This window comes from Trachemys scripta, chromosome 4 (assembly GCF_013100865.1).
Source record: "Trachemys scripta elegans isolate TJP31775 chromosome 4, CAS_Tse_1.0, whole genome shotgun sequence".
NCBI lineage: Eukaryota > Metazoa > Chordata > Testudines > Emydidae > Trachemys > Trachemys scripta.
The window spans coordinates 130,671,656-130,692,921 of record NC_048301.1 but is presented as its reverse complement, the minus strand read 5'-3'; the positions used below and the strand labels follow the sequence as shown (position 1 = coordinate 130,692,921).

General features: G+C 48.4%; 1 protein-coding gene across 3 annotated transcripts in view; it reads right to left on the bottom strand.

Annotated features, from left to right (window-relative positions):
* The window catches only part of PKP1 (plakophilin 1), an 83,205-nt gene extending 61,946 nt beyond the window's left edge, over positions 1-21,259 (bottom strand). The window contains exons 1-2 of one of the 3 annotated variants that reach the window (XM_034767561.1): positions 20,414-21,259; positions 909-1,017 (exon numbers count right to left, since the gene is read on the bottom strand). The gene's annotated coding sequence lies outside the window, so the exon portion shown is untranslated. Of the gene's footprint in view, positions 1-908; positions 1,678-20,413 lie in introns of those variants that run through there. The other 2 variants (XM_034767560.1, XM_034767558.1) reach the window with 2 other exon arrangements.
* Positions 21,260-21,266: the final 7 nt, after the last annotated feature.

The window sequence follows — 21,266 nt, the reverse complement described above, 5'->3', positions numbered from 1 at the left end:
AGGTGATCTTGGAGAATCTTCCAGTGAAGAAGAGAGAAGACTGCTACTAAAGACCAAGTCACGAGGGTGCTGAAGTCATGGAGCACTGGAGGCAGGCATGATGAGATGCTGCAGGTTTAGATGCTCTCCAGCAGGAGTACCAAACAGAGCTGGCCAAGCATTTTCCATCCGAAAATGCAGATTGGACAAAACCAAGACTTTTCATGGGAATGTATTAGTATCAATGAAGCTTCTGTGAAACTACAAAATTTTTGCTAGTAAAAGTATGTAACAGAACACTGAGAAGAGAGAATTAGTAATAATACTCACATATATCACTTTGTATCCATAGGTCTCCAATTGCTTTATAAAGGTGGGTAAGACAGTTATCTCTTCTTTCCAGATAGGGAAAACTGAGGCACTGAAGGCAAGTGACTTGCCCCAAATTACATAGCGAGTCTTCTTTGAAGCTTGGAACAGCACTCACCAGGCCTGGATCCCAACTCTCCACTCCAGTGACTGAACCGTGTTAAAGAAATAACTCCCACTGCACATGTGAATAGCAAGCAGGCATTCTCAGAACCATAGAAATGAAGGGCTGGAAGAGACCTTGTGGGGGTCATCTAGTCAAGCCCACTGCACTGAGGCAGGACCAAGTAAACCTCTACCATCCTTGAGACATGTTTATCCTAGCAGGTCTCAACCCTCCCCCCACACCCAATGATGTGGGTTAGTATTCCAGGGATTCTTCCAGCTTGTGTTAACCTATCGATCAACAGACCATGAGGTCACATACTAATATTTTTGACACAGAACACAACTCCACCTCTTCTTCCAGCCTCATCAATCCATCAGGGATTCCGGGTTTCATTCCATACTGCGCTACATCATAATCTCCATCATTTAGTATCACCTCTAGATTGTCTCACCCTTTTTCCCACGCTCCTGGCCGTTGTGCACAGCCTCTTGAATATGCTCCTTCCTCTTCTTCTTTATTTCAGAGAAAATCCATCTTCTCCCTTGGGCTGTTGGAAACACCTGCCAGAGAGAGAGAGAGAAGTCCCCGGGATAATGACACAGGTGTACGCTCAGTCAAGAACAGCACATCTCTTTGCTACTGGATGAGGGGATGAGGGCAACTCTCCTCCTGCTGCAGGTGCAGTTTCCCTCTCTTCCCAAGGCAAGTGACTGGCTGGGAGGAGCCACACACTTTAGGGGCTGAGTGTGGATGTGCCATACTCACTCCCTCCCAGAACAGTAACTCTTTTATAATATTTACCAGGTTTTGGGCAAAAAAATAAAACTTGAGAACTCTTGACTGAACTTTGCATTTTGGAAATACTGCCAGGGTGCTTCATGAGAGCTGTAGTTAAAGTTCCTCTTGCTCCCATCTGACCAGATCTAACTTTTAGCCTTCAAGCTCCTTCATGCCAGCCCCTGTCTTTGTATGTATTGGACACATAATATCAACACCCACTAATCCCATTTGTCTGTTCTCCTTCCTGGGTTGTAAGTGACTAGTAATTACAGTTTGCTTCTAAGTGCCAAGCCGGGGGAGCCCAGAAAGGCAGAATGCAGAAGCTCAGGTGTGTGTCACAGAAGGCTGCCATTCTATTGGTGCTCCTGCATCACTGTGGCTTGACATGAAGAAGATCCCAGTGCATGTGTGGAGTGATATGGAACATTTCACAGAAGTCCCATTGAAAGTATAATTTGTCCTTGCACGTCGGAAGGCAGGTAGACAGCAAGAGCCAAATACAGCCTGGGCATAAGCAGGCACAACTTAATTGGAGTCACTTATGCCAGGACCGAATTTGATGGTACAGCTTTAGGAAATCCCGGCATACTTTCAGCCATGCAGAGAGGGAGGGGGGAATCTCGGGGGAAATGTTATGTAATGGTTTAGCAACATATGCCCCAGTATGACACAACTTGACAAAGTGATGCAACAGGGGGTGAGAGTTATGGAGCAATAACCTAATCAGGAGTGAGGCCGAGAGCTCCAGGTGCACGTTGTGCTCAACTCATAAGAGTGTACGTTTTTGTGTGATGACCCCTGCTGCATGCCAGGGGTCCAGATCACATGTGGGTCAGTTGGATACTGGTGATAGCTCATGCAGGTATATGCCTAGTCACACCACACCTGGGTGCAACCTGGTAACCATGTAGTCTAGGCAGTGGAAAGGGCCTCACACCCCCTTCCACAAGGAGGAGTCACTCCCCTTAGAACTCTCCCTGTGGCAATTTTAATTTGGTCCCTGGGGACTGCACAGACAATCCAGGATGTTTTTGGAAAGTGTAGGGGACAATTTCCTGGTGCAAGTGCTGGAGGAACCAACTGGGGCAAAGCTCTTCTTGACCTGCTGCTCACAAACATGGAAGAATGAGTAGGGGAAGCAAAAGTGGATGGGAACCTGGGAGGCAGTGACCATGAGATGGTAGAGTTCAGGATCCTGACACAAGGAAGAAAAGAGAGCAGCAGAATATGGACCCTGGACATCAGAAAAGCAGACTTTGACTCCCTCAGGGAACTGATGGGCAGGATTCCCTGGGAGAATAATATGAGGAGCAAAGGAGAGCTGGCTGTATTTTAAAGAATCCTTATTGAGGTTGCAGGAACAAACCCTCCCAAAGTGTAGAAAGAATAGTAAATATGGCAGGTGACCAGCTTGGCTTAACAGTGAAATCCTTGCTGATCTTAAACACAAAAAAGAAGCTTGAAAGTTTGGACAAATGACCAGGGAGTATAAAAATATTGCTCAGGCATGCAGGAGCAAAATCAGGAAGGCCAAATCACACTTGGAGTTTCAGCTAGCAAGGGATATTAAGAGTAACAAGAAGGGTTTCTTCAGGTATGTTAGCAACAAGAAGATGGTGAAAGAAAGTGTGGGCCCCTTACTGAATGAGGGAGGCAACCTAGTGACCGAGGATGTGGAAAAAGCTAATGTACTCAATGCTTTTTTCGCCTCTGTCTTCATGAACAAGGTCAGCTCCCAGACTGCTGCACTGGGCAGCACAGCCTGGGGAGGAGGTGACCAGCTCTCTGTGGAGAAAGAAATGGTTCAGGACTATTTAGAAAAGCTAGACGAGCACAAGTTCATGGGGCCGGATGCGCTGCATCCGAGGGTGCTAAAGGAGTTGGCGGATGTGATTGCAGAGCCATTGGCCATTATCTTTGAAAACTCATGGCGATGGGGGGAGGTCCCAGATGACTGGAAAAAGGCTAATGTAGTGCCCATCTTTAAAAAAGGGAAGAAGGAGGATCCAGGGAACTATAGACCAGTCAGCTTCACCTCAGCCCCTGGAAAAATCATGGAGCAGATCCTCAAGGAATCAATTCTGAAGCACTTCGAGGAGAGGAAAGTGATCAGGAACAGTCAGCATGGATTCACCAAGGGCAAGTCATGCCTGACTAACCTAATTGCCTTCTATGATGAGATAACTGGGTCTGTGGATGAGGGAAAAGCAGTGGACGTGTTATTCCTTGACTTTAGCAAAGCTTTTGATACAGTCTCCCACAGTATTCTTGCCGGCAAGTTAAAGAAGTATGGGCTGAATGAATGGACTATAAGGTGGATAGAAAGCTGGCTAGATCGTCGGGCTCAATGGGTAGTGATCAATGGCTCCATGTCTAGTTGGCAGCTGGTAACAAGCGGAGTGCCCCAAGGGTTGGTCCTGGGGCCAGTTTTGTTCAATATCTTCATTAACGATCTGGAGGATGGCGTGGACTGCACTCTCAGCAAGTCTGCAGATGACACTAAACTGCGAGGAGTGGTAGATACGCTGGAACGTAGGAATAAGATACAGAGGGACCTAGACAAATTAGAGGATTGGGCCAAAAGAAATCTGATGAGGTTCAACAAGGACAAGTGCAGAGTCCTGCTCTTAGGACAGAAGAATCCCATGCACTGCTACAGACTAGGGACTGAGTGGCTAGGTAGCAGTTATGCAGAAAGTGACCTAGGGGTTACAGTGGACGAGAAGCTGGATATGAGTCAACAGTGTGCCCTTGTTGCCAAGAAGGCTAATGGCATTTTGGGCTGTATAAGTAGGAGCATTGTCAGCCGATTGAGGGATGTGATCATTCCCCTCTATTCAGCATTGGTGAGGCCTCATCTGGAGTACTGTGTCCAGTTTTGGGCCCCACACTACAAGAAGGATGTGGAAAAATTGGAAAGAGTCCAGCAAAGGGCAACAAAAATGATTAGGGGCCTGGAGCACATGACTTATGACGGGAGGCTGAGGGAACAGGGATTATTTAGTCTGCAGAAGAGAAGAATGAGCGGGGATTTGATAGCTGCTTTCAACTACCTGAAAGGGGGTTCCAAAGAGGATGGATCTAGACTGTTCTCAGTGGTGGCAGATGACAGAACAAGGAATAATAGTCTCAAGTTGCAGTGGGGGAGGTTTAGGTTGGATATTAGGAAAAACTTTTTCACTAGGAGGGAGGTGAAGCCCTGGAATGTGTTACCTAGGGAGGTGGTGGAATCTCCTTCCTTAGAGGTTTTTAAGGTCAAGCTTGACAAAGCCCTGGCTGGGATGATTTAGTTGGGGATTGGTCCTGCTTTGAGCAGCGGGTGGGACTAGATGACCTCCTGAGGTCCCTTCCAACCCTGATATTCTATGATTCTATGACGGTTGTTTTAATTTAGACGGACCAAAGGTGTTAACATTAAACAGTGTTAAACAAAGTGCAGGGTTCCGCATACAGAGACCGCAGTCTGCTTAGTACCATGGGAAACGGACCATCAAAAATTCTCTTACCTTTTATTAAAGATACATAAAAGAAAGAAACTTAAAGCATTTGAAATGTAAAGTATTAAGTAAGGCTTTCATCTGAACAGCTGGAGAGTTTTTAAGAAGGAAAATCCCTGGGATGACATTCTCTTAGATGGCAATAACTGTCCAGTTTGGAGAAAAGAAGTTAGCTGAGATGGTTTGGAGCTACAGCTGCTGTTAGAATTGGATTCCGTTTCATCTTAGGCCGTGGTTGGGATTCAGCGGGAGCTGGTAGGAGTGGCGATGCCATCTGGGTCCCTTTCTCTGGCCCGGACTGGTCAGGATTAAGACAAAGGAGGTCTGGAGTCTCAGGAGACAGTGGGGGTGGCAGCCATGAAGGTGAAACTTGCTCCAGTAGCCTCCTTCTGTTCTTCCATATTCTCCTCCCCAAGCATCTTTTTTTTGGGCTCTTTAAAAGGAGTGCAGGGTGGAATAGCCCATCCCCTCATTATTCTATCCTCTAATTAGGCCTAATATCTGAGACAGGAATTTTGGTTCGTGAATTTTCAGTTGCACATTTTCTGTTTTTACCATGCAAAATTTCAACACAGTCCTTGAGTCATATGATCAAGCCCCCCTTTTGTTTAGACTAAGTTAGGGTTTTGTGTGTCTCCTTTCTGTACCCGTTCCTGATCAACATTATAGGTTTTGCGACATTTTATGAACTTAAATGAAAAGCCATGAAAAAAAGCCCAACACAGTTGAGGGTAAATTTTTAGGCCCAATTATCACACAGGACTTAGATCCATTCCTCTCTTAACCTGCACCACTAGAGCTCTATCGCGGTATCACCCCAGAACCTAGCATAGACACAGCTACACGCCCAGCAGAAACACCCCAGAGCAGTACAATACACTGGCTACTGTGAGGGCCACTGCCCTCTATGGGATGGAATCAGATTTGGCCGGGTATTTAGTGAGGAGGGCTTTAAACTAGGTTCGACGGGGACAGGTGAGCAAAGCCCACAGGTAAGTGGGGAACATGGAGACCGGGGAGATGGGTCGGAAACGAGAGGGAGTGTGGGCTATATTGGCAGAGAGAAAGGAGAGTCAGGACAAAACTGGGAGGAAAGATCAAACCAGTATCTTAGATGCCTATATACAAATGCGAGAAGTATGGGTAATAAGCAGGAAGAACTGGAAGTGCTAATAAATAAATACAACTATGACATTGTTGGCATCACTGAAACTTGGTGGGATAATACACATGATTGGAATGTTGGTGTGGATGGGTACAGCTTGCTCAGGAAGGATAGACAGGGGAAAAAGGGAGGAGGTGTTGCCTTATATATTAAAAATGTACACACTTGGACTGAGGTAGAGATGGACGTAGGAGATGGAAGTGTTGAGAGTCTCTGGGTTAGGCTAAAAGGGGCAAAAAACAAGGGAGATGTCATGCTAGGAGTCTACTACAGGCCACCTAACCAGGTGGAAGAGGTGGATGAGGCTTTTTTCAAGCAACTAACAAAATCATCCAAAGCCCAAGATTTGGTGGTGATGGGGGACTTCAACTATCCGGATATATGTTGGGAAAATAACACAGCGGGGCACAGACTATCCAACAAATTCTTGGACTGCATTGGAAACAACTTTTTATTTCAGAAGGTTGAAAAAGCTACTGGGGGGAAGCTGTTCTAGACTTGATTTTAACAAATAGGGAGGAACTCGTTGAGAATGTGAAAGTAGAAGGCAGCCTGGGTGAAAGTGATCATGAAATCATAGAGTTTGCAATTCTAAGGAAGGGTAGAAGGGAGAACAGCAAAATAGAGACAATGGATTTCAGGAAGGCAGATTTTGGTAAGCTCAGAGAGCTGATAGGTAAGGTCCCATGGGAATCAAGACTGAGGGGAAAAACAACTGAGGAGAGTTGGCAGTTTTTCAAAGGGACACTATTAAGGGCCCAAAAGCAAGCTATTCCGCTGGTTAGGAAAGATAGAAAATGTGGCAAAAGACCACCTTGGCTTAACCACGAGATCTTGCACGATCTAAAAAATAAAAAGGAGTCATATAAAAAATGGAAACTAGGACAGATTACAAAGGATGAATATAGGCAAACAACACAGGAATGCAGGGGAAAGATTAGAAAGGCAAAGGCACAAAATGAGCTCAAACTAGCTACGGGAATAAAGGGAAACAAGAAGACTTTTTATCAATACATTAGAAGCAAGAGGAAGACCAAAGACAGGGTAGGTCCACTGCTTAGTGAAGAGGGAGAAACAGTAACAGGAAACTTGGAAATGGCAGAGATGCTTAATGACTTCTTTGTTTCGGTCTTCACCGAGAAGTCTGAAGGAATGCCTAACATAGTGAATACTAATGGGAAGGGGGTAGGTTTAGCGGATAAAATAAAAAAAGAACAAGTTAAAAATCACTTAGAAAAGTTAGATGCCTGCAAGTCACCCGGGCCTGATGAAATGCATCCGAGAATACTCAAGGAGCTAATAGAGGAGGTATCTGAGCCTCTAGCTATTATCTTTGGAAAGTCATGGGAGACGGGAGAGATTCCAGAAGACTGGAAAAGGGCAAATATAGTGCCCATCTATAAAAAGGGAAATAAAAACAACCCAGGTAACTACAGACCAGTTAGTTTAACTTCTGTGCCAGGGAAGATAATGGAGCAAGTAATTAAGGAAATCATCTGCAAACACTTGGAAGGTGGTAAGGTGATAGGGAACAGCCAGCATGGATTTGTGAAGAACAAATCATGTCAAACCAATCTGATAGCTTTCTTTGATAGGATAACGAGCCTTGTGGATAAGGGTGAAGCAGTGGATGTGGTATACCTAGACTTTAGTAAGGCATTTGATACAGTCTCGCATGATATTCTTATCGATAAACTAGGCAAATACAAATTAGATGGGGCTACTATAAGGTGGGTGCATAACTGGCTGGATAACCGTACTCAGAGAGTTGTTATTAATGGTTCCCAATCCTGCTGGAAAGGCGTAACGAGTGGGGTACCGCAGGGGTCTGTTTTGGGACCGGCTCTGTTCAATATCTTCATCAACGACTTAGATATTGGCATAGAAAGTACGCTTATTAAGTTTGCGGATGATACCAAATGATCTGGACAAATTGGAGAAATGGTCTGAGTTAAACAGGATGAAGTTTAACAAAGACAAATGCAAAGTGCTCCACTTAAGAAGGAAAAATCAATTTCACACATACAGAATGGGAAAAGACTGTCTAGGAAGGAGTACGGCAGAAAGGGATCTAGGGGTTATAGTGGACCACAAGCTAAATATGAGTCAACAGTGTGATGCTGTTGCAAAAAAAGCAAACATGATTCTGGGATGCATTAACAGGTGTGTTGTGAGCAAGACACGAGAAGTCATTCTTCCGCTCTACTCTGCTCTGGTTAGGCCTCAGCTGGAGTATTGTGTCCAGTTCTGGGCGCCGCATTTTAAAAAAGATGTGGAGAAATTGGAAAGGGTCCAAAGAAGAGCAACAAGAATGATTAAAGGTCTTGAGAACATGACCTATGAAGGAAGGCTGAAAGAACTGGGTTTGTTTAGTTTGGAAAAGAGAAGACTGAGAGGGGACATGATAGCAGTTTTCAGGTATCTAAAAGGGTGTCATAAGGAGGAGGGAGAGAACTTGTTCACCTTAGCCTCTAAGGATAGAACCAGAAACAATGGGTTTAAACTGCAGCAAGGGAGGTCTAGGTTGGACATTAGGAAAAAGTTCCTAACTGTCAGGGTGGTTAAACACTGGAACAAATTGCCTAGGGAGGTTGTGGAATCTCCGTCTCTGGAGATATTTAAGAGTAGGTTAGATAAATGTCTATCAGGGATGGTCTAGACAGTATTTGGTCCTGCCATGCGGGCAGGGGACTGGACTCGATGACCTCTCGAGGTCCCTTCCAGTCCTATAATCTATGAGTCTATGAGTCTATTTATGTCACCGTTTAGCAGCTGGAGGTCCCATAAGAGCCATGCATACTAAGCCTACTGACGGCCAATGGGAATTTTCCATTAACCTGAGTAGGAGCAGCAAGTGTTTTTGGACCCCTATGAAGACCTTGCATTCTCTTCACCCTGCTGGGTAAACTCATGATTGGATCTTACAATGCCACCACTAACGATGTATTCACCAGCTTAATTACAGGCTGGATCCAAAGCCCCTTGAAGTCAATGCGAAGAGTCCCATTGATCTGGCCCTTGGTGGGTACCTGGGTGCCAGTCCTCACGCCGCCATCAATAGCAAAATTCCCATTGACTTTGCTGGTAGGTACTTAGGGCAAGATTGTTAAAAGGTATTTAGGCATCTCACTCTCCACTGAAATTAACAGGAATTAGGCAGCTAAATACCTTTAAGAGTCATACCATCAGTAAGTAGGGGCTAGCCGGTATCCAACGGCAGTCTGGGTTTCTAGAGGGCAGGATCCCTGCAGCAGAAATAGTGTATTGTTAGCAGACTTTAGACAATGCATTCATTACTAGGCTTGGGGATTATCTATTACAAAATGAGCCAGTGAAACCTGTATGGACCTGCTTCGGTTGTCTCTTTCTCCATTTATAGGACAGCGTGAGGCTGAGAGGCTTGAGGATGGGCTCTAAAGCTTTCCCCTCCAGGTCGCTGGCTCTAATTCAGCCCAGCTCACTGCTAATCAGAAGTCATTGTCTGACGGCAAGTGATTTTGGTCGGTTTCAATCTAGTTCCTTGTGGATAAGCATCCACATCCCACTGCTGCTGGCACTAATCGGCCATGTCATGAACAGTCTCAGCAGAGGCCAAAATATGAACGGGCTTAAGGCCTCCATTTCTCTTCCACCTTGAGAGTTGCCTTCAGAGCTAGAGCTGTGTGGGGGAGCACTCTCTGCCACTGCTCATGCCATAGTGTTTGCTGGATAAATAGAAGGTCTCAGTCTCAAGAGGCTTCAGTTTTCCATGAGTACTAACATCCGCATGCAGAGCGACTGTGAAACACGCAGTACAGAGAAAAATAAAATCTCCTTGCTAGCAAAGTTCCACGAGCTCTTCAAACACACGGGGGCAGATTCTCAGCCCTGCTCCACTCCCTTCATCCAGCTCTGGTTCCTGTGCCACTCTTTCACCCCAGCGCCTCGTGACTGAGACACGATGGGGGCAGGAAGGGGCAGAGAGGGGCATTGGCCGAAGCAGAATGTGCTCCAGTTATCACCAGCAGGTGGACAGTCCCTTAGGGTGAACCTACAATGCGATAAGAAACCCACAGAACCAAGTCTCAGAGCCCAGGTCAGTTGACTTGGCCTGCAAAGCTAAAAAATTGCAGTGTAGGCATTTGGGCTCGGAGACTCTCCACCCTCACTGGCCATGCAGTGTAGACACCGCCCGCAGGGACCAGAGACAGTGGGCATAGGTCAGAGCAGCGGTGAGGCTCAGAATCAGAAAGTTGTACCTGGCTCCCTGACAGCCCTCCTTAGGGTGACCAGATAGCAACTGTAAAAAATCGGGACAGGGGGTGGGGGGTAATAGGAGCCTATATAAGAAAAAGCCCCCAAAATCGGGACTGTCCCTATAAAATCGGGACATCTGGTCACCCTAGCCCTCCTCTCTGGTGTCAGCTGGACATGAATTAACACTGAATACAGCCCACTGTACCAGTACAGGCCACCTGCAGAAAGTCTCTACTTGCTTCACCCACTGGCCGTGCTTCTATAACTGTGTGTATAATGCCCAGGGACAGAGCCTCAAGCCCCAGCTCCCCCACGCCGACACATCAGTACAATGTCTTGGCTTTCCAATGCACAAGGGCAGGTGAGGTTGTATTGGCAGCTTTCCACTGAAGTGCAATCAGACCCTACAAGCGTTCCCTTCCCATGAGAACCCCTCTCCTCTGACCCAACAGGAGGACCTGATAACCACGCTTGTCTTGGAACAACCAGACTTTTAGGGCCAGCCCTTACCAACGAGGGAGAGGAATGGTTTCAGATGGTCCAGAGCAGGGGCTGCTCTAGGCACCAGCAAAGCAAGCACGTGCTTGGGGCAACCCATTTGCAGGGGCGGCAGGGATCCAGCATGGGAGCTGAGAACCAACAGGGGGCCCTGGGAGCTGTAGTTCCTTGGTTAGCTCCCTGCCTATAGAGCCAGCCCTGGAGCAGGGAAAGAACTACATTTCCCAGCATTCCCTTGGCCACTACCAACAGGAAAGGGGGGGGAGTGAGGTAGCTGAGACCTCATGCTGCAGCTTGCTATGAATGGAGAGCTGTACTCTGAAGGGTAGGGATACCATATGTTAACATTCAAAAAACAGGACACTCCACAGGGAGGGAGGGTAGCCCCACCCTGCCACCATCCACCCCCTCCGACTGCCCCCCACAAAAACCCCAACCCATCCAACCCCCCCTGCACCCTGTCCCCTGATCACCCCCCTCCCGGGACCCCTGCCTCTGACTGCCTCCCAGGACCCCACCCCCTATCTAAGCCTCCCTTCTCCTTGTCCCCAACTGCCCCCTCCTGAGACACCCCCGCCAACTTCCCCCCTAGGATCCCACCCCCTACCTGTCCCCTGACAAATCCCCGGGACTCCCATGCCTATCCAACTGCTGCCTGTCCCCTGACTGCCCCCCCAACCCCTGACCCATCTAACCCCCCTTCTCCCTGCCCCTAACTGCCCCCCCGAACCTCCGCCCCATCCAACCCCCCAGCCCCCTTACTGTGCCACTCAGACCAGCATGTCTGGCTCCACGCAGCGCCAGACACACTGTTGCATACATGCTGCCGTGCTCCCCCGCGGAGCCACAGCCTCATTGCCCCCCTCCAGCACCTGCCTTCCAGATTTGAACACCTCAAAATTCAGGAGTGCTCAAGCTCAGTTTGGGCAGCTGTTACTTCATTTCTCCCAAATCAAATATACTGATCCACTGTAACTTGCTGTAGAAAAAGTAGGATAAAATTGAGCAAGAAATGCTTCCCAGTGGTTATTAGGACTGGAATTGCTATTTTCAACAGCCATTGCCTTTTTGTTTGTTTGTTTGTGTAAAAGGAAGACAGTGATATTGCATTGGCAAATTCCCCATAGAAAGAAAGAGTGGAAGAAAAGAATAATAAAGGCACCTCAACTTTTCTTCATTTGTGTAGGACAGTCTTATAATATGCATCCAGATATCCTCCAATCACACAAGCTGAAAATTGTTCCACTTTACTGCAGTTCTGTAACCATATGGGAACCAATCCTGTCTGTGTTCTGTGCACATCTAAAATTCCTGCTGAATGACCTGCCGTGGGAGCGAGTTACCAGTGACCCAGGGCTGCGGCGGAAGGAGGGTGCAGGTGGGGAAGAGAGCCCAGGGCTGGGGCGGCAGGAGGTGTGTGTGGGGGGCAATGAGGGAGCCCAGAGCTGGGGCAGCAGGGGGTGTGGGTGGGTGAGGAGAGCCCAGGGCTGGGTCAGCAGGTGGGTGTGACGAGGAGCCCAGGGCTGGGACGGGGGGCAGCCAAAATTTTTTTTGCTTGGGGCGGCAAAAAACCTAGAGCCGACCCTGGTCCAGAGGAGGTGGATGGAGCAAGGTCTGTCTAGCTGGAATGAAACTGAGCAAAGGAAATGTTTCCTTTTGTAGCAGCGAGATCTACAGAGCAAGGAACAGACTCCCACATGATGTACTGGAAGGTCCATTGCTTCAGTTATTTATAACTGGTCCAATGAACGTGTAGGAGAATATGCTGTAGGAAACCTTGCATGGGCCCGTAGGGCAGTTGTTCACTAACCAGTCCATGGAACACTTGCTGGTGATCTGCAGAGAGCTGGCTAGTCCCACAGAGCTGCGTCTGCCTCACCTCCAGCTGCTTTCATTGCATCAAAGACCCTTCAGATACATTGAAGCTTGGAGAGGATTTACTTATCAATGTCAGCAATTGCTGCCATTGCCAGAGGAACAGTATGGAACTGCAGGTGGGAAGGGAGAGGGTCCATGCAATTAGGAGGGAGAGTAGTTGGTAATGGAGAGGAAGGGTCCAAACTGTTCACTAAATTGTAGGTTAGGCTATGGACAAGTCTGAGAATCCCTGACCCAGAGAATGCACCAGACAACCTATGTGATTGTTCCTGTCTCTAAACCAAGATCTTGGAGCTAGATCCTCAGCTGGTGTAAACAGGTGCAGATTTATTGCAGTCAATGGATTCATGGTGATTTGCACCATCTACAACTGTGGCCCTGTTTCAAACACCAGTTAAGTTGCTAAGCAACAGTTTGTTTTTGCATATCGCATCATTTACAAAACCCAAGCAGCACTTAAAAAAAAAAATCAAGGAAATGAATACTTACACTAGCCACAGAGTAAACACATTTTATTTTCTAAGCATAAGGAGATGCCTATTTCAACACAACAACCTTAACTCTGAGACACACGGAATGGTAGGGGTTTTATATTGCATTATCTTTGTTGTCTTGATCTCTAAATATCTTCTCTTAAACGTGATCCTTTTAAAATATCAGTTAATGCATTTAATTGACTGACAATATGTATTTTTGCTGTTTTTGGTAACATACTTTTGCTTCTTGAGAATACCACTGCAGTTTAAAAGGGTCTATAATATTGTTGCTGTATAGGAAAATTATGGATTTAGGTGGACTTGGCACTTGACACTGATCAATCTGTACCATTATCATGTTATCTTTATAGTTCATATTTTCTTTTCAGATGTGTTGTGTTTATATTTTGAGATTAGGAACAAAAATATATTTGGGGTCAGAGTTAAGGTGATTGCAGAAGTGTTCTGTGCTTCCAGAGGAAATCTGGCAGCCCAAGTTTCCAACCCCAAGGTATAGTGGGGCCAAATGAGATGTCTTCAATGGCAGTTACAGCTAACTGGAGAGGCTGCAGGCCTCACTGAAATGTAACGTGCAAAGAATGTTTCTTCCCTTGGCACAGCTGATGTAAGGGCTAAGTGGCAGGGACACTCAATGTGGCAAGTAAAGCCACAAGACCCAGTTCAGAGGCATTTTAAAAAATAAAATTTACCTTCCATAACACAACACCAACAGGCTCAAACTTTCCTCAGTTCCTTTCTTCAGCAACTCTGATTACCAGTTGAAAGCCAGGGAGTTTTATAGAGGGCTTCCTTACCCAGCATCCTTTACAAGAGCTTCACCCCATCACAAACAGCAAAATTAGACAAATTAGAGGACTGGGCCAAAAGAAATCTGATGAGGTTCAACAAAGACAAGTGCAGAGTCCTGCACTTAGGACGGAAGAATCCCATGCACTGCTACAGACTAGGGACTGAATGACTAGGCAGCAGTTCTGCAGAAAAGGACCTAGGGGTTACAGTGGACGAGAAGCTGGATATGAGTCAACAGTGTGCCCTTGTTGCCAAGGCCAACAGCATTTTGGGCTGTATAAGTGGGAGTATTGCCAGCAGATCGAGGGACGTGATCATTCCCCTCTATTCGGCATTGGTGAGGCCTCATCTGGAGTATTGTGTCCAGTTTTGGGCCCCACACCACAAGAAGGATGTGGAAAAATTGGAGAGTCCAGCAGAAGGCAACATAAATGATTAGGGTGCTGGATCACATGACTTATGAGGAGAGGCTGAAGGAACTGGGATTGTTTAGTCTGCAGAAGAGAAGAATGGGGGGGATTTGATAGCTGCTTTCAACTACCTGAAGGAGGGTTCCAAAGAGGCTGGATCTAGACTGTTCTCAGTGGTAGCCAATGACAGAACAAGGAGTAATGGTCTCAAGTTGCAGTGGGGGAGGTTTAAGTTGGATATTAGGAAACACTATTTCACTAGGAGGGTGGTGAAGCACTGGAATGGGTTACCTAGGGAGGTAGTGGAATCTCCTTCCTTAGAGGTTTTTAAGGCCCGGCTTGACAAAGCCCTGGCTGGGATGATTTAGTTGGGGTTGGTCCTGCTTTGAGCGGGGGGTTGGACTAGATGACCTCCTGAGGTCCCTGCCAACCTTGATATTCTATGAAAATCCTCCAAAATAAAAGAGCTGAATTGTAGCCTGGGTATGTGAAAAGACTCTCATCTGAACCTGACCTTAAGTGTTCAGTGAGTGTTGGGGACAGCTGGTTCTGCTCATGACAGAACTCAGCTAGGGTTCAGGGTTAGGAATAAGTTAAGGAAACACAATTAAATCTGTTGAATTTTCTTCAACCCGTTGCCTTCATTGCTGAAAGCCTGGGTAGAATGGGAGGGTTAGTCCCATGTACACGCCTTACCTCATCTCTTGAGGACTTGCAGCTGTGGAGGCCTGAATCACAGACATGAACAACGAAAAAGGCCTATTAGCTTCCCTTTCCCAGAGTTCTCTCCAGTGCATTAGCCAGAGTTGTAAGGCCAGAGAGAAGGGGTGGTGAGAGTCCACCTGTGGGAATTAAACCCAGCTCTGCTGTGGGACACAGCACTTCATAAGAGGCAGGGGGTATACTTAAAGGTGGCCAAAGCCATGTTACTGGGCTATTTTCTGAACACTGGGCGGTACCAGGTGAGATTTCAGGGCCACAGAAGCCCTGGCTAAACGGCCACGGTCTGACCCTTCCGAGGGACTCCCATGGCTAGTCACCAGCATGGCAGCTAAGATAACCAACCCCCCGGGTCCCGGAGCAGCTCACATGGTGGGGATGTGGCTTGATAGGTGGAGGCTCCAGCATGGGTCATTCCTGCTGGTCCAAAGTACCCCAGGCTCCTAACTACCCTCCCCTGCATCCAGAAGAGTCTGACCATCTGCAACCACTCTACTGGAACAGCCATCTATGGTGCCATCCTGCCTCTACTGCACAGGAAATGCGAGCAACTTCTTGGGGGGCTTAACACAGACTTGGCCAACTCAGTCTCCCCCTAGAACAGCAAGAGGCAACCCACTGCCTGACCTCTCTTCCCACTGAGTACAGGGGAGGGGAAGGACTTTTCCATGAGAGGTCATTGCTGTTCCTGCTTTGCTCACCCCCTAGAGGTTATGCAATCAGCATAGGGGCACTTGGCATGTTAGCCAGAGCTGAGCTCCCTTGGTAGCTAGAGTCAGCGAGTTCAATTGCTTTTCGGGATACTCCCCACGTTCAGCAGAGCTGAGCTTGCGTGCTGCCTGCACGGTTTGATCAGTACAGGCCGTCATGCTGAGCTTGCATTGTGCATGGAGTTGTGCAATCAGCTCCATGTTGCTTCCATAGAGCCTGAAATTCGCTGTGCACTAGGTCTAGGAATACACTGGACATTTGTCAGAGCTGGGTTTTTGTGGTGGCTGAACGTTGCTGCGGGATCAATCTCAGGCTGTCCTGCACCTTACGTTCAGTGGTTTAAGGCAGCTTTCAATACAGAGCCATGAACATGTGCCGGTGTAGTAGCCTCTGTGCCTCCTGTGTCACGCTCTCTGCTGGCATTCCTGGAGGGGGTCATACCCCACCCTCCTCTCCCAGGTGCCCTAGCACTGGAACCTAAGCACTGCCTCATCCACACCCCTCCTCATTTCTGAACCCAAGTGCCCAGCTCTGTGATTTGCTTTGTTTGCTGCAGAATTAATAGGAAAGCTCCCTGCCCACGAACGTGTGTTCCTACATTAAAGGCAGCTTCGGCCCATGCTGACGTTATTAAGCCAGTGAGTTGCTGCAGCTTCCAGGCGTCGCTAGATAAGCCGTGTGAAAGCAGCTCCCTGAGCATTGCCCCATCTGGCCCGACACGTTTTGTTCTGCCCTAGCTGCGTGCCGAGCTGCCTGTAAACTAAGCTTCACTGTTAACTTTGGTCCCATGGCCATGTCGTAGGCAGGAACAAAGGCTGCTGCTCACGCCAAGGCAGGCTGGAATGAAGTGGCAGCAGGTTCTCCAATAGGTGGCCAGATCAGCCTAGCAAGATGGCCACACTGTTTTGCAGTGAGCTCAGTGGCCAAGTGCCCATAGGGAGCATCTCAGAAGGGCTAATCCTGCCAGCTCCCAGAGCAGGAAGATAAAGGGATCAGTCATGCCAGGGAGCACAGGAATTTTGGTAGGTAAATGCCTAGAGAGGGCAACAGAGGGAAGGAAGGGAGCATCTGTAGCACAAGGGATGGAATGAAGGCGTCTCTGTGGAGTGAGGGATGGAGCCAGGAAGAGCAGAAGGGGATTGAGGGGAGATTGCAAAACCCAAACTATTAATGTTTGCCAAAGATGGTGGGTTGGGCTTTGGTTTGACACAGCTCTAGTCTGCATCCAGCTCCCACTTACCCAATCTGTCAAACTCGGGGCGTTTGGGTAGATGGTTCTGGGCCTTCTGCCCATCTCCCACAGAGCCTATGATTCAGCAGGGAGGCAGAGGAGAGTAAAAGAGAGGCGATAGGTGGATCTGTCCACAGAGTAGCCCCCGCTCTCATGTGGGGCACCAGTGTGGTCTCACTGCTTCCTTCTGTCAACTGAAAGGAAGGATGGGGGGGGTGTCCTAGGCTGGTGCATAGGCCCTAGGAGTAGGGGTGAGCCAGGACTCCATGAGCCCCAGAGAACCCAGCAATCCACTGGGGGAGGTGACCCTGCTATTCCTCCAGTTCATCTCTAAGGAGAAGCTCACAGTGGGTGCAGAGAGATGACTTGGTAGAGGAAGGCTGCAAAGCTGTAATTGCTCAGAGCCCAGGGGAAAGGACACAAGCATCTCTTGCTATGAAGGCCTACAGCCCCCTCCAGTCAGAAACACCCTCCAGCTTGGCTGTCAGGACCTTCGTGCACCCAGCAGTGGACTGGGCCTCACAAGATTTGGGTTTTAATTCTGGCTCTGCTCCTGGGTGACCTTGGGGAAAAATCACTGCCCCTCTCTATGCCTGCCTCCCATCCCACCCTTTGTCTGGGTTAGCTCTTCAGAGCAGGGAGTGGCTCTCCCCAGCTTTATGTACAGCCCCTAGCGCTGTGGGGTGCTGATCTCCATGGGCAGTAGGTTGGAAGGGGTGGAAACTTTTGAAGACGAGAGTGTATGGGAGGCGAGGGATAGGCAGGACTGGGGGCCTTCATTACAAAGAAGGGAACTCAAAGTCCCCAGCTCTAGCCAGACTGCTGGTGCCCCTGGCAATTCCAGCCGCATGGTTTTGGATGCTACCAGGCCCCTCATTGCTCTGTTCTTGCAAGTCACAGCCCTTATTAAACAGGCCAAAGCAGTTACACTCTATAGGCCAACCAGGCACTTGGCTCTGTTCCTGGAATTCACACCTTTCATTAAGGACTCCTAGGACCTGGCAGGGCTTTGCTTGGAACGGGACTATTTCTGGGGCCTTCCAGCAGAGCTGCTGTTCTCTCCCAGACATTGAGACCCAGGTTCGGAGCCGCCCGTATGCTGAGGGAGGTGCCAGTTGAGATTTATTCATTTACAACACAACCTTCCCATCATGCCCCAGAGCCACCAAAACCAAGAGACAACACTAATCCTCTGGGTACAAGCCATGCAGATGGCTAGCAGGGCCTGAAGGAGGGCAGTTTGGGTTTCCTCAGGGGAAAGCTTGGGCAGCAGGAGCTGGGCCGCCGCTTTGAACACTAATAGCATCTAACTATCAGCAGAGGAGGCTCAAGGAGACATCTCACTTCCAGCTTCCACCAGCAAAAGCTAGGGCCTGTCAGCACTCTAAGCCAGCTGTGGGCTGGAGGGAATACATAGGGACACTAATCTGCATTTCTACTTCCCCCATTGAGGCCACACTGCAATTTCCTGCTTGAGGGGCAGGTCAGGCTGTAGCTGGCTGCTTGTTTATCACCTCAGCACCATCCCCTCTTCTCCCTGGAAGAGCTGCCAGAACTGGCACAGCTCATGTCCAGGAAGTGGCTACCTGACTGTGAATTCCTCGTACAGGCAACCCTCGCATAAGTAATAGAGGCTTTTGCTCCTGTTTTCAGACACTGATAATTCACCCATCACGCTGGTGTCTAAGAGAGGACTCAGGAGACCGTGAGCAACACCAACTTCCCTAGCTGAAGGAGGGGTCATAACCCCAGCTGAGGCTCCCCGCATGATCTATGGTCCCTTCCCTCATTCCCCACAGTAAGAAGAAAACTAGGCCCTAGAGCCCACCACTACTGCACAAACAAAACACTAGTTAGCGTTTGGCCCAAGAGCTAGGTGAGCCACCACAGGTTAGTTTGTGCGCCCCTGTAGCATGGATGCAAATCAATAAAAACAGCACAAGCTGCCCTTTGCCAGTTCCACTTGACAGCTGTCATCTAGCTTCCCTTTCTCTCTAGCCCAGTGCCTAGTCACCTCTTATTTTAAAGATGATACAGATCTCACCCCCAGCTGTGCTGTGAAGTGCTACTTAACATCTGTGGCACGGGAATTGCTTGCACAGCTCTATCCACCTAGGAAACATCACTGAGCCAGCCAAGGGCCATGTGCAAATCCTTTCCAGATGAGAGGAAAAGCTGGAAGGTTGATTTGTGGAGGTGTCGTCTCCTCTTGGAAGAAGTGGTGCTGTTCTTGCATTTCTGAATTCAGCAGTGCTTATTCTGAAAAGCTAAAAGTTCACCTGCGACCTGAATCACACATGGTGGGAACGGATCCAGTTTGCAGAGTGTGAATGAAGACGCAGGCTAGTATTGTTACCTGGCAGCAATAGCAACTGGCAGCCTTTTGAGGCAGATGGAGCAAAATGAGCTGAAGGTGACTAGAGCCCTGCAAATCAGCGGATATCCACTTTACATCCGCAGATATCCACGGACTCTTTTTGAAGATCGTGCATGGATGCGGATCCAAATGTGGTATCTGAAGCCCTGCAAATATCCACTTTATAGTCGCAGATGCAGGTATCCACAGATCATTTTTGTGGATTGGATGCAGATACCAATTTTGAATGGGCGCAGGGCTCAAAGGGGATTTAGGGCAACGCAGCATGCAGGCAGTTACTTGAGAAGAGAAGCAGTTTGCTGGCCATACAATCGGTGTTATCAATGCTGAGCTCAGTTTTGCACTACGGGTACACAGCAGTAGGACAGCAACCTATTTATGCGCTTAGCAAGACAGCCACATTCAGCCTGCTCCTGTACCCCAACTATACAAGGCCTGATTCAATACAGAAACATCTAAGTACTTGGTCCTTACAGCAAACCTAGATGTGCATCAATTCTCCTCTCACACCCCTTTAAATCGGGAGCACCCTCACTGAGAGCAAGGCAATTGTAAGATGTTTGGCTGGCTGGCTTTAGCCCTTAACCTCTCTCAGGCCCAGTTTGCAGCCACATAAGTCGAGACAAAGCCAATGGGAAGCACAAGCTAAAAAACTGGCTCAGAAAGAGAGGAATTTGATGTACATGCAGCAGCAGCTCCCACGGCACAGGACTTGAATACAGCCAGCTCTGCTCCATTCAGCTAGTGACTTTAGTTTTCTCTTAAATGTAAAATGGAAACAGACCCACATCCATTAGATATAGCAAATGCAAAGACATTTAACTTTTGGGTTAGATGCTGCCTCGAAGAATCTGTGCATGGACAAGCCTTGCACCAAAAGCAACTTGGCCTTTGCCTACACCCAGCCGTTGCACTGGTTAATTATGGTGAAGACGACTGTGTGGGGTGGAGGCGCAGGCACTGGCATCAGTTTAAACCTGGCTTATAGGGGTTCTGCTTGCACCTGCAAGTTAGCCTAGTTTTTACGTACCTAAATGGAAATGGGACACAATCCAAAAACCAGAGGGTCTCCACACCCAGCCTGGCCCAAGAACCACCACCCAGTTAGTTTCTTGGGTGCCAGCTGGGCCCTAGGACAGCAGGGTTTTAAAGCTGTACCAGACTTACCCCACCTTTGGCTTTCCTGCTTTTTATTCAGTATTTGCAGAAAAGCTTCAGAATTAACGTTAGGCCAGATTCCATGTTCCCCACAAACTTGCTTTGGCTTGCTTTGTTACAGGCTCAAGTACTTCACCCTTAGGCAGGGGAACCCTATGGCAGGAGGAGCAGGATGCAAAGGAGGGTGGCCGTGGTCCCAGAGGCTCTCAAGCCCAGGAGAGGATTGATGGTTTGCATACAGCGCTCCCTGTTCTGACCCACCAGTTTTTTTTCCCCATTCCATCCCACAGAGCAGCCAACGGGGCCTTGAAGTTGGAAGGTGTCTTACTCTGCACTCCGCCATTTCAGGGCAAGTGCTTCCATTTCGCATGAAGCCATGCGAGCCCACACCTGAGCAGAAAACCGGTTTAGAGCAAGGCACGCTGGGGACGAAGCCAAATATTGCACTGCCAACAGAGATCCACCCGAGGGAGGTTTTGGTTTGTGCCCATTTGCTCAGTTTCTAAAACAACTTTGGCAATTCAGCACTTGCGGCCTCCTGAATTGGCAGCCAACTCCGTGCCAGAGGCTGAAGCACACGGCCCACAAACCTCGAGGCCTCCACGGGGCTGAGTCACAAACGTGATTCCTGCAGCTCAGGCATGAATGAACAGCAGCAACTCCTTTGCCTATGGACAGTTACAGAGCAGCAGCTTCCCACTGGACAGGGGAAAGTCTGCAGTTACATTGGGCACATGGAAGCAACTGGAAAAAACCCATCATTTCCTGTCCGACTCTGGAGGCATTAGATGTTTTGCACAGAATCCCACCACCCTTCCCTCTCTCCTTGGAGTCCTCAGGCGCTGTCAGTATTCAGCCCTCC